The 13,321-nt window shown below is 49.3% G+C and overlaps 1 protein-coding gene and 1 long non-coding RNA gene across 3 annotated transcripts in view; one reads left to right on the forward strand and one right to left on the reverse strand.

Annotated features, from left to right (window-relative positions):
* Nucleotides 1-13,321, forward strand: part of LOC142289747 (uncharacterized) — a 265,036-nt gene that overhangs the window by 175,872 nt on the left and 75,843 nt on the right. The window lies entirely within an intron of this gene.
* LEMD1 (LEM domain containing 1) overlaps nucleotides 1-13,321 on the reverse strand; it is a 199,196-nt gene that overhangs the window by 143,688 nt on the left and 42,187 nt on the right. The window lies entirely within an intron of this gene.

The following is a 13,321-nucleotide window of genomic DNA, read 5'->3' on the forward strand; positions in this document are numbered from 1 at the left end:
GGCGGGATGTTATGTCCCGCTCATCTCCGCCCCTCCGCTTCTATTGGGCGGCGGTTCAGTGATGCTGCTGTGACGCTGAACGAACCACCCCCTTAGAAAGGAGGCGGTTCGCCGGTCACAGCGACATCGCTAGGCAGGTTAGTAGTGTGACGGGTCCGCGTAATGTTGTGCGCCATGGGCAGCGATTTGCCCGTGTCGCACAACCGATGGGGGCGGGTGCGCACGCTAGCGATATCGGTCACGATATCGCAGCGTGTAAAGCAGCCTTAAGGCCTCATTTATAGAGATGAGCAGACCCGTAGACGTTTGGCTCGGCGGGTTCAGACGGACTCTAGATAAAGTTCAGATTGGGATTTGGACTTGATCTGATCGCCAATGGAAGTCACTGATTGGGCAGTTCAGCTCTCCACTCACATACAGCCAGCCATAAACAGATCACTTCAAAGTGAGGGAGGGTGTTTTTTTAATGTTAATTCCACAGCGCTTTACATACAATAGCAACACTGTCCCCATTGGGGCTCATAATCTAGGTTCCCTATGAGTATGTTTTTGGAGTGTGGGAGGAAACCGGAGTACCCGGAGGAAACCCACGTAAACACGGGGAGAACATACAAACTCCTGGCAGATGTTGTCCTTGGTGGGATTTGAACCCATAGCCCCAGCGCTGCAAGACTTCAGTGCTAACCACTGAGCCACACATATTTTTTTGGCAGTGAATAAATATCTATTCTTCAAACAGAAGATGCTTCAGCAATTGCTGATTTGTCTGGAGGTTGGTGAACCTGAAGCATCTCTTTTTTTTAGATCTTGTGTAGTTGTTTCCTGCTTGCTTTTCCAATTTATTTTTTTTTTCACCTGCATTTTTACACATCTTTTTCATTAGTGTTAGCCAGACATTTTTATTAAATCTACGTGCAGTGCCTTGCAAAAGTATTCACACCTTGGCATTTTTAGTGGTTTCCTACCTCAGAACCTGGAATTTCACTGTTTTTTGTTTTGTTTTTTTGTAAAGGTTTGTGATGGTTCATATAAAGAACATGCCTACAACTATGAACATTTGGTTTACATTTTAGTGTGAAGCAAACAACAAACAGGACAAAATAACTGTAAACTTCAGTGTGCATAACTATTCACCCCCTAAAGTCAGTACTTTGTAGAGCCTCCTTTTGCAGCAATTATAGCTGCACGTAGCTTTGGATAAGTCTCTATGAGCTTTTCATATCTTGCCAGTGGGACTTTTGCCCATTCCTCAAGGCAAAACTGCTCCAGCTCATTCAAGTTAGATGGTTAGAAGTTAGATGGTTTCATCTGCTGAACATCAATCTTAACGTCTGATCACAGATTCTCAATTGGATTAAGGTCGGGGCTTTGACTAGGTCACTCCAATACACGTTTCCCCTTCAACCACTCGAGTGTTGCTTTAGGAGTATGTTTTAGGTCTTTGTCTTATTGGAAAGTGAACCTCCATCCCAGTCTCAAATCACTGATAGACTGAAACAGTCTCAAGAATATGCCTGTTTTCACACGATCCATCTTCCCCCGACTCGAACCATTGACCCTGTCTCCACTGCCTAAAAACCTCCCCACAGCATGATGCTGCTGTGTCGCCTCAGCAGGGGATCGAACCGCTCGGATTCGGTGGTGGTGTTCATTCGTGGCTCGTGGGTCTCCGGACCCGGGGGCTTAGGGACCACACTCAAATGTAAAAGGGGGTATTTACAGTAGATTTGGTATAGTTTGTGACGCCACCCATGGTGTGGGATAATTGGGAGTACTGCCGCTGCCGTTGGGAGTACCCGGGGTGATGGAGTGGGGCAGCAAGATGACGTTGCCCTCCACGGGTATTGGTAGGCCCCGGGACTCAGGAAGGTGATCCTGGGACGCAGTGCAGGGGTCAGTCGTGTACTCACTCAGCAATGAAGCAGATGCTGACAACAGGGTAAACCAAATCTCTGAACGCCGTTGCCTCTTGATGGCAGCTTGTCCGGGTCCCATCCCCTGCAGCACTGCCTGGTGGTCCGTAACCTGCCTCCTGGCACAAAAGTTTAGATTGTCCGTTGTGGCCCGGTAGCCTGGAGCTGTCTGGACCCCGATCCCCACTATGGCTAAGTGAAGGAGCCTGCTCTCAGAAGCTCACACTTGGGATTTCAGTGGGCTGCTTGCTAGCAAAGCCCTATGCCCTCGTTGTGCTAGTGCTCCCGATCTCTGAGCTGGTGGGAACAGTCCATAAAGGCCCTGTCCTCCGCAGGTTAATTGCCAGCTTGCCTGAAGCTTCTCCCTGACCTAGGGTCCGTGTACCCCGTCGTGCCTTCAGTCCCGGACTGGGGATAAGACCAGGCTGCTGGTCGTCCTCCTTGACGGGTCCCAGGCACCTAGCCTCAATCCCCTGCAACCGGGGGTCCGACTCCTCTAAGTCCAGAGCACCGTCTGCAACCTAGTTTACTTCTCCCCTGGGAGCTACAACTCCCAGCTTCCTCAGAGCTCCTCTCAACTCGAGGGCTACCACTGAACTGACCTTGACACCTCCCACCTCCCTGTCTGACCCCTAGGTGGGCGGCCCTATTCCTGCTTAAGCAGCCCATTGGTGTGCCTGACAGGTGTGGTGCAAAGTGTATCTAGGATTTGTGAATGCTGATGGAGGCAGCACCGCAGGATAGAGACCCAGAACCATGGGGGGTTGAATACTGCACGGGGAGGGCAGTTTGTGCAGTTCCCTGTGACGACCTGAATAGTCCAGGGGCGTCACACTGCCACCACAATGTTTCACCGTCGGTATGATGTTCTTGGGGTGATGAGTTGTGTTAATTTGTCATCAGACATAGCATTAACCTTGGTGGCCACAAAGTTCAATTTTGGTCTCATCTGACCACAACACCTTCCTCCATACATTTATGGAGTCTCCCATGTCTTTTGACAAACTCAAAACGAGCCTTCCAATTATTGGCTAAGTAAAGGCATTTTTCTGGTCACTCTTCCATGAAGGCCAGCTCTATGGAGTGTTAGGCTTATTGTGGTCGTATAGACAGATACTCCAGTCTCTGCTTGAGAACTCTGCAGCTCCTTCAGAGTTACCTTTGGTCACTGTGCTGCTTCTCTAATTAATGCCATCCTTGGCTGGGCTGAGAGTTTTGTTGGATATCCTTCCCTTCACAGGTTTGTTGTGGTACCATGTTCTTTCCATTTGATAATAATGGGTTTGATGGTGCTCTGGGGGATCATCAGAGATTTGGATTTTTTTCAGAACCAAACGTGACTTGTACTTCTCAACAACTTTGTCATTGACTTGTTTGGAGATGTCCTTGGTACTCATGGTGTTGTTTGGCTAGCCGTGCCTCTTGCTTAAAGGGAACCTGTGAGGTCTAGTATGCACACAAAACCACGAGCAGTTTTGGGTGCATAATAGTGATTCCTGCCTCACAGTCCCTGTATCTAGTAGCATTCAAAAAGAGATCTTTATAAAAAGTATTTCTAAAGATTGTTTAGTATATACTAATCAGCCAGCGACTAGTTGCAAGGGCATTACTTCCCTTCCCCACTGGGCGTTACTTCCCTTCCCCACATAGCTTGTTAGCACGCCTCTGTGGGCATACTAACATGCTAATGAATGCGCAGCGATGCGCACATACAGTTAGGTCCAGAAATATTTGGACAGTGACACAATTTTCGCGAGTTGGGCTCTGCATGCCACCACATTGGATTTGAAATGAAACCTCTACAACAGAATTCAAGTGCAGATTGTAACGTTTAATTTGAAGGTTTGAACAAAAATATCTGATAGAAATTGTAGGAATTGTACACATTTCTTTACAAACACTCCACATTTTAGGAGGTCAAAAGTAATTGGACAAATAAACCAAACCCAAACAAAATATTTTTATTTTCAATATTTTGTTGTGAATCCTTTGGAGGCAATCACTGCCTTAAGTCTGGAACCCATGGACATCACCAAACGCTGGGTTTCCTCCTTCTTAATGCTTTGCCAGGCCTTTACAGCCGCAGCCTTCAGGTCTTGCTTGTTTGTGGGTCTTTCCGTCTTAAGTCTGGATTTGAGCAAGTGAAATGCATACTCAATTGGGTTAAGATCTGGTGTTTGACTTGGCCATTGCAGAATGTTCCACTTTTTTGCACTCATGAACTCCTGGGTAGCTTTGGCTGAATGCTTGGGGTCATTGTCCATCTGTACTATGAAGCGCCGTCCGATCAACTTTGCGGCTTTTTGCTGAATCTGGGTTGAAAGTATATCCCGGTACACTTCAGAATTCATCTGGCTACTCTTGTCTGCTGTTATGTCATCAATAAACACAAGTGACCCAGTGCCATTGAATGCCATGCATGCCCATGCCATCACGTTGCCTCCACCATGTTTTACAGAGAATGTGGTGTGCCTTGGATCATGTGCCGTTCCCTTTCTTCTCCAAACTTTTTTCTTCCCATCATTCTGGTACAGGTTGATCTTTGTCTCATCTGTCCATAGAATACTTTTCCAGAACTGAGCTGGCTTCATGAGGTGTTTTTCAGCAAATTTAACTCTGGCCTGTCTATTTTTGGAATTGATGAATGGTTTGCATCTAGATGTGAACCCTTTGTATTTACTTTCATGGAGTCTTCTCTTTACTGTTGACTTAGAGACAGATACACCTACTTCACTGAGAGTGTTCTGGACTTCAGTTGATGTTGTGAATGGGTTCTTCTTCACCAAAGAAAGTATGCGGCGATCATCCACCACTGTTGTCATCCGTGGACGCCCAGGCCTTTTTGAGTTCCCAAGCTCACCAGTCAATTCCTTTTTTCTCAGAATGTACCCGACTGTTGATTTTGCTACTCCAAGCATGTCTGCTATCTCTCTGATGGATTTTTTCTTTTTTTTCAGCCTCAGGATGTTCTGCTTCACCTCAATTGAGAGTTCCTTAGACCGCATGTTGTCTGGTCACAGCAACAGCTTCCAAATGCAAAACCACACACCTGTAATAAACCCCAGACCTTTTAACTACTTCATTGATTACAGGTTAACGAGGGAGACGCCTTCTGTTACGGGGGGCTGTCTGATAATAACCGAAAGGAGTATCAGACAGTCAGGGTCCACCGTGCAAAGACTTTGCTGCAGACTATGGCAGAGTGCAATACCTCTGTTAACTCACAGAAGGATATAATAAGTAAGTAAAGCAATTCCTCCCTTACTTGGAGGGTGTGTGGAATGATCTCTGTTAATAATCACAGAGACAAAGGCAATGTGTGCGAAATGGCACCTACCTAGGTCCGCTCTTCTAGTGGTGCAAAAGAGACGAACAGCAGCGTAAGCCGCACAAAGCTCCTACCTGCGTTCGCTCCACTAGTGTGCGAGGACACGAACCACTAGATATGGCACCTGCCTAGGTCCGCTCTTCTAGTGGTGCAAAAGAGACGAACAGCAGCGTAAGCCGCACAAAGCTCCTACCTCTGTTCGCTCCCCTAGTGTGCGAGGATACGAACAACTGCCAGACGCAGTATAAGGAACGTTACCCTAGCGGCAACGTCCACCTACGAGTAGAATCACAAGGCCCAGCCAGACCATGTGCCTCAGGCACCTGCCTATGTCCGCTCCCCTAAGAGGTAAGGATACGGACAGCAGCCGAAGCTGTAAGGTATAAGAACGCTACCCTGCCGGTAGCGCTCACCTAGCATAGACAGAGGAATGCCTAGAGGAACGCGCACAGAGCGTCTACTCATATGCATGAACCAAGAGGACTGAGCACCATGCGGCGTGTGTCAGGGTCTTATATAGACTCTGTGCCTCATCCAAGATGGAGGACACCAGAGCCAATCCGCTGCCAGAACGACAGGAGTGACGTCATGCTGGCCTATCACCGAGCAAGACGTCACAAGCACATGACCAGCGACCAATCGGCATAGAAGGTGTCAGAGACATGTGACCTCGTGTCAGCGATGATGTCACCCGCACATGTGCAATGGCTCCAAGATTGGACTTAGTCTCCGGCGCTCGCACATGTGCAGTAGCAAGAAATCTGGACTTAGTCTCCAGCGCTCGCACATGTGCAGTAGCAAGAAATCTGGACTTAGTCTCCAGCGCTCGCACATGTGCTGTAGCAAGAAATCTGGACTTAGTCTCCAGCGCTCGCACATGAGCAGTAGCAAGAAATCTGGACATAGTCTCCAGTGCTCGCAGCAACCGTAACAGTACCTCCCCCTCAAGGGCCCCCCTCCCGGCGACGCAGGTAATCGGCAACTAAGTCGGGAGCATGGACAGCCTCCTCAGGCTCCCAAGAGCGATGTTCCGGGCCATAGCCCTCCCAATCTATCAAGAAGAACCTGCGCCCTCTAACCATCTTAGAACCAACTATGGCTCGTACCTCATAGCTAGAGCGAGAGGAATCAGAGGCAGGAGAGTGCACTTCACGAGTGTGAGGTAAAATAGCCGGCTTTAGCAGTGAGACATGGAATTTGTCATGAATCCTAAGATGGACAGGTAACTTCAATTGATAGACTACAGGATTTACCTGTCGAAGAACCTCATAAGGACCCAGGAAGCGAGGAGCAAATTTGACAGAGCTCACTCTAAGTCTCACGTGTTTTGCAGAGAGCCACACAAAGTCCCCTGGAGAAAAGACAGGAGCCGGGCGACGAAACCGATGGGACACAGTCTTCATACGGTCCTTAGCTGCTTGGATCGACTCTTGAGTCCGATCCCAAACCTCTCTGGCATTAGTTGCCCAGTCGGCCACAAGAGGAGGAGGTGCAGCAGCGGGAAACGGTACCGGTACCCTAGGGTGTTGCCCATTATTGAGTACGAACGGTGTCTGCCCAGTGGCCTCAGCCAGCGAATTGTTAAGGGCAAATTCTGCCCAGGGTAGGAGGGAGGACCAGTTATCGTGGTTCTCAGCAACAAAGTGTCGAAGGTATATAATCATAGATTGATTGGTACGTTCAACCAAACCATTAGTCTCCGGATGGTATGCCGAAGAGAGATTCAACTCAATTTGCAGAAGGCTACAAAGATCTCGCCAGAAACGGGAAGTAAATTGCGGGCCTCTATCACAAATGATACGATCTGGCATCCCGTGAAGCCTAAAGACATGCTTGAGGAATAGTTTGGCTAGTACCCTGGAAGATGGGATTCTCGATAACGGTACGAGATGAACCATCCGGGAGAAATGGTCCGTAATGACCCACACAAATCTATGTCCCTGTGAACATGGAAGATCACCCACAAAGTCCATGCCTACCACCTCCCATGGTCTATCTGGCACTGGTAAAGGATGCAAGAGCCCAGCCGGTCTCTGCCGTAATGGACGGTTGCGAGCACACGAGTAGCAGGAACCGACATATCTCTTGACGTGGCTGGCTAAGTGTGGCCACCAATACCACCTCTCCAGTAACTCTCGTGTCCGCCCAATACCAAAATGCCCACCCACCTTTGAGGTGTGGGCCCATGACAGTATATCATTCTGTCGATCAGGCGGAACAAAGGTCTTGCCCGGTGGGATTTGGTCTAACGTCACAGGAGAGAGCGTATGAAAAACCCTGGAGGGAAGGATAAGACGAGGTTCGTCAATCTCTTCCTGGGTAGAAAGCATAGAGCGAGACAGGGCGTCTGCCTTGTTATTCTTACTCCCAGACAGATAGTTGATGGAGAAGTGAAAGCGGGAGAAAAACAAGGACCAGCGGGCTTGGCGAGGATTCAGACGCTGAGCGGTTTGTAAGTACGTCAGATTCTTATGGTCTGTATAGACCTGGAAAGGATGTTTCGCTCCTTCCAGCAAGTGACGCCACTCCTCCAAGGCTAATCTCAAGGCGAGCAGTTCCCTATCCCCAATGGTATAGTTTCTCTCTGCCGGTGAAAAGGTTTTAGCAAAGAAGAAACACGGCCTTTTTCTACCTGCACCGTTCTTTTGATACAAGACCGCACCAGCACCCACTGAAGAGGCATCAACCTCTAAGAGGAAGGGCTTATTCTCATCGGGTCTTTGAAGAACGGGAGCAGTTGAAAAGTGTCTTTTTACTGCCTCAAAAGCCTGAGATGTCTCAGTAGACCAGGCTTTGGGATTAGCACCTTTCTTAGTCAAGGCCACCAAAGGGGCCACCAAAGTAGAAAAATGGGGTATGAACTGCCTGTAATAATTTATGAATCCTAAGAAGCGTTGCACCGCCTTCAAGGAATGAGGTTCGGACCATTGCAGGACAGCAGAGAGCTTCGCAGGATCCATAGCCAGACCCTCTTGTGAGATAATGTAACCCAAAAAAGGCAATGAGGACTGCTCGAATACACATTTCTCGAGTTTAGCAAACAATGAGTGCTCCCTTAAACGAGAAAGGACACGAACGACATCCTGACGATGAGTCTCCAGATCAGGAGAAAAAATCAGGATGTCGTCCAGATACACCACTACTGAGGATAACAGTAAATCCCTGAACACATCGTTTACGAAGTCCTGAAATACTGCGGGTGCATTACATAACCCAAAAGGCATGACGAGGTATTCATAGTGACCGTCTCGGGTGTTAAAAGCGGTCTTCCATTCGTCACCCTTTCGAATTCGTACCAAGTTATACGCACCCCGCAGATCCAACTTCGTAAAAACTTGAGCTCCTCTCAGTCTGTCAAAGAGCTCCGAAATTAAAGGTAATGGGTATTTGTTCTTTATTGTGATTGCGTTGAGACCCCTGTAATCTATGCAGGGACACAAATCACCCTCTTTCTTCCGAACAAAGAAAAACCCAGCTCCCGCGGGAGAGACAGACTTACGAATGAACCCCTTCTCTAAACTCTCTCTTATATAGGTCGACATGGCCTCCGAGTCAGGTATCGACAGGGGGTAAACCCTGCCTTTAGGTGGAACCGAACCTGGGATAAGGTCTATGGCACAGTCATACGGCCTATGGGGTGGAAGAACCTCAGCACCCTGTTTGGAGAACACGTCAGCGAAATCCAAATAGGGTGTAGGTATGGGAGAGAGATCAGTTGATGCAACCGCAACAACCTTAGGTGGTAAGGGAAGACATCGGGACTGACATTTCGAACCCCAACTAATAATGCTGTCAGACTCCCAGTCAATGTGAGGAGCATGAGTCCGAAGCCATGGAAGACCCAGAAGGACGTCGTCTATACCCTCAGGCAAAACAAGAAAAGAAATCTCCTCTATGTGACCCTGAGACAGGGAAAGGCGCAAGGGAACTGTCCTCAATGTAATGGAGTCAGACAACATAGTTCCATTAACAACACGGACAGGAATAGGCGCCTCTAACATGATAGAGGGAATATTGTGTCCCTTTACAAATCCTGAGGACACAAAAATCCTGTCAGCTCCGGAATCCACAAAAGCCATAATAGGCCATGTATTCTCAGATAACGAGAGCTGACCTGGGATACAACACTTAGAGGGTGCAGAAGACGTCTCTAGTAACCCCCCTCTAATGGTTACTAGGCCAGGGAGTTTCCCTGACGACTAGGACACTTGTTGGCATAGTGCCCAGCCTGACGACATACGTAACATATAGGAGGACCAGACTTGCGTAGTCTGGAGAACGTATGACCTAACTCCATAGGAGTGGGAGATGTTTCAGATGCTGAGGAAGATGGTAGTGGACCCTCAACAACTGGAATAGCCCGATGCTTAGGGCGTGAGGAAGAGACCTCGAGTCTACGTTCCTTATGGCGTACATCGATCCTCGTTGCTACTGTGATCAAGTCCTCCAGAGAAGCAGGGACCTCACGAGTAGCAAGGGCATCCTTGACATAGCCTGCCAACCCTCTCCAGAAGATAGGAATCAACACCTTCTCTGGCCAATCTAGTTCTGCCACCAGAGTTCTAAAAGCAATGGCATAAGAACTAGTGGATAACGAACCCTGAGATAGATCTAACAGTCTCAGGGCCGCATCATGGGTAACCTGCGGACCCATGAATACCGCCTTAAGAGCATCAAGAAAGTCTTGATGTCTCAGAGTAACCACATCAGAGCGCTCCCATAGGGGAGTCGCCCATTCTAAGGCTTTGTCCTGAAGTAAGGAGATGATAAAGCCTACTCTGGACCTCTCCGTAGAAAAGCGAGAAGAGTTGACCTCTAGGTGTATCTGACACTGACTAATGAAACCACGACATGATCTGGCATCGCCAGAATATCTGTTTGGCAGAGCAAGTCGAGGATCATGTGCAGATGTCACCATGGTCTGAGGTTTATCCTCTATACTCTTGAGCCGTGACTCAAGTACTTGTATGTAACGGTGTAACTGCTGATATTCTGCCATAACTGCCAGACCCTTGGCTCAGTCCTAATGTTACGGGGGGCTGTCTGATAATAACCGAAAGGAGTATCAGACAGTCAGGGTCCACCGTGCAAAGACTTTGCTGCAGACTATGGCAGAGTGCAATACCTCTGTTAACTCACAGAAGGATATAATAAGTAAGTAAAGCAATTCCTCCCTTACTTGGAGGGTGTGTGGAATGATCTCTGTTAATAATCACAGAGACAAAGGCAATGTGTGCGAAATGGCACCTACCTAGGTCCGCTCTTCTAGTGGTGCAAAAGAGACGAACAGCAGCATAAGGCGCACAAAGCTCCTACCTGCGTTCGCTCCACTAGTGTGCGAGGACACGAACCACTAGATATGGCACCTGCCTAGGTCCGCTCTTCTAGTGGTGCAAAAGAGACGAACAGCAGCGTAAGCCGCACAAAGCTCCTACCTCTGTTCGCTCCCCTAGTGTGCGAGGATACGAACAACTGCCAGACGCAGTATAAGGAACGTTACCCTAGCGGCAACGTCCACCTACGAGTAGAATCACAAGGCCCAGCCAGACCATGTGCCTCAGGCACCTGCCTATGTCCGCTCCCCTAAGAGGTAAGGATACGGACAGCAGCCGAAGCTGTAAGGTATAAGAACGCTACCCTGCCGGTAGCGCTCACCTAGCATAGACAGAGGAATGCCTAGAGGAACGCGCACAGAGCGTCTACTCATATGCATGAACCAAGAGGACTGAGCACCATGCGGCGTGTGTCAGGGTCTTATATAGACTCTGTGCCTCATCCAAGATGGAGGACACCAGAGCCAATCCGCTGCCAGAACGACAGGAGTGACGTCATGCTGGCCTATCACCGAGCAAGACGTCACAAGCACATGACCAGCGACCAATCGGCATAGAAGGTGTCAGAGACATGTGACCTCGTGTCAGCGATGATGTCACCCGCACATGTGCAATGGCTCCAAGATTGGACTTAGTCTCCGGCGCTCGCACATGTGCAGTAGCAAGAAATCTGGACTTAGTCTCCAGCGCTCGCACATGTGCAGTAGCAAGAAATCTGGACTTAGTCTCCAGCGCTCGCACATGTGCTGTAGCAAGAAATCTGGACTTAGTCTCCAGCGCTCGCACATGTGCAGTAGCAAGAAATCTGGACATAGTCTCCAGTGCTCGCAGCAACCGTAACACCTTCAGAGTTAATTGCAGCCCTTAGAGTCCCTTGTCCAATTACTTTTGGTCCCTTGAAAAAGAGGAGGCTATGCATTACAGAGCTATGATTCCTAAACCCTTTCTCCGATTTGGATGTGAAAACTCTCATATTGCAGCTGGGAGTGTGCACTTTCAGCCCATATTATATATATAATTGTATTTCTGAACATGTTTTTGTAAACAGCTAAAATAACAAAACGTGTCACTGTCCAAATATTTCTGGCCCTGACTGTATATCACTCTTGATGGTGGCCGGAGGAGGATGGATGAACACTGGGCATGATCTAGAGTCCCTGGGACTTCCAGTCATGTGCACTAAACTGATGCCGAGTGCAAGGTTCCCAGCTTCAGTGATATATAGTGCACATGACCGGAAGTGCTGGGGACTCCAGATCATGCCCAGTGCACATCCATCCTCCTCCGGCCGCCATCAAGAGTGAGGCATGTGCGCACCACTGTGCATTCATTAGCATGTTAGTATGCCCACACAGGTGTGCTAACTTGCTATGTGGGCCAACCAGCCAAGGGAAGTAACGCCCTTGCGACTAGTGGCTGGCCTCATTTGCATATACTAAATGATCTTTAGAAATACTTTTTCTAAAGATGTATTAATTTATGCTAGTGTATACAGGGAATGCTAGGCAGGGATTAGAACTGCTCGTGGTTCTGGGTGCATATCGGACCTGACAGGTTCATTTTAATGGTGTTGTGGCCTTTCAGAAAAGGTGTGTATGTACTGATAGACCATGTGACTTATGTAAATAATTGCTTGTGTTGTGGGCGGGGGCCGCTGCTGCTTCTGGGTCCGCTCGGATCCGGGTTCGCTGCTGAGGCTCGAGTGGTGACCTGACCCGGGCTCGCACGGCCGGCCGTCCTCACAACTATCGGAATGGGATATTTACAGGTGGTTTGATGTGTCTGTGACGCCACCCGTGGGTTGCGGTGAGAAATGGTGACACCGCCGCTGCCTAGTGATGGGACGCCCGGGGCTGATGGAGCAGGGGCAGCAAGATGGGATCCCCTCTACGGGTAGGGGAGGTGTAGTCCCGGGGCCCGGTTTCGGTACATGGGAGTAATGGCTGCTGGAGGGGGCATGACGAGTTGGACCGGGAATCAATAGAGTACTCACAGTTCAGTAATCACACACAAGTCCAGTGGTAAACCAAGTTGCCAGTGATCGGCCACCTTTGGTGGGTGTATTCGGGTCCCACATCTGGGTGTAGTAAACAGGAGTCCCTTCCTCCTGCACTCCGTGTTTCTGTCTTCTCTGGGACAACTCCGTATGGAACGGGGAAGTCCACTCCTAGTACTGTGTATGTTGGGAGCTGTGGCCCGCGAAATCTGACCCTTGGGATTTCTGTGGGTTCTGACGGACACCCTATCCCCGTGTTGGGCTTCCGTTTCGCTCTCTGGGCTTCTGGAGAACAAGGCCTGAAACCTCATCCTCTGCTGGTTGATTAAGAAGAGGCATGCAGCCTTCCTTGTCCTAGGGTCCAGGCACTCCGTCTGTGCACGGCCTCCGGACCGGATTCCCGCTGTCGGCACCGGCGGGTTACAAACCTGCCCCGGTCCACTTTAGGTCTCCCGCGACCGGATATCCATCGCCTGTGGCCCTGTTTACTGTCTGCCACCTAGCCAGGTCGTCCAGGGGCCCCTACCCCTAACTCCACTTCACTTCCTCTCTCCTCCACTGTCAACTCTACAACTTGTCTGTCCTTGAACTCTGCCACTCGTCTGTCGTGTTCCTGCCCCTGACACCTCAGAAACCCTAGGTGGGAGCGTTCTCATCCACCTGATCCCGCCCACTGGTGTGTCCTTATTGTCATGAGGGGGCGGCTAGGCTTTAATGGCTGTGTGTTGTACCTGGGTGTGGGTTTTTGGTG

The sequence above is a fragment of the Anomaloglossus baeobatrachus genome, chromosome 2, assembly GCF_048569485.1.
Source record: "Anomaloglossus baeobatrachus isolate aAnoBae1 chromosome 2, aAnoBae1.hap1, whole genome shotgun sequence".
In the NCBI taxonomy this organism is placed as follows: Eukaryota; Metazoa; Chordata; class Amphibia; order Anura; family Aromobatidae; genus Anomaloglossus; species Anomaloglossus baeobatrachus.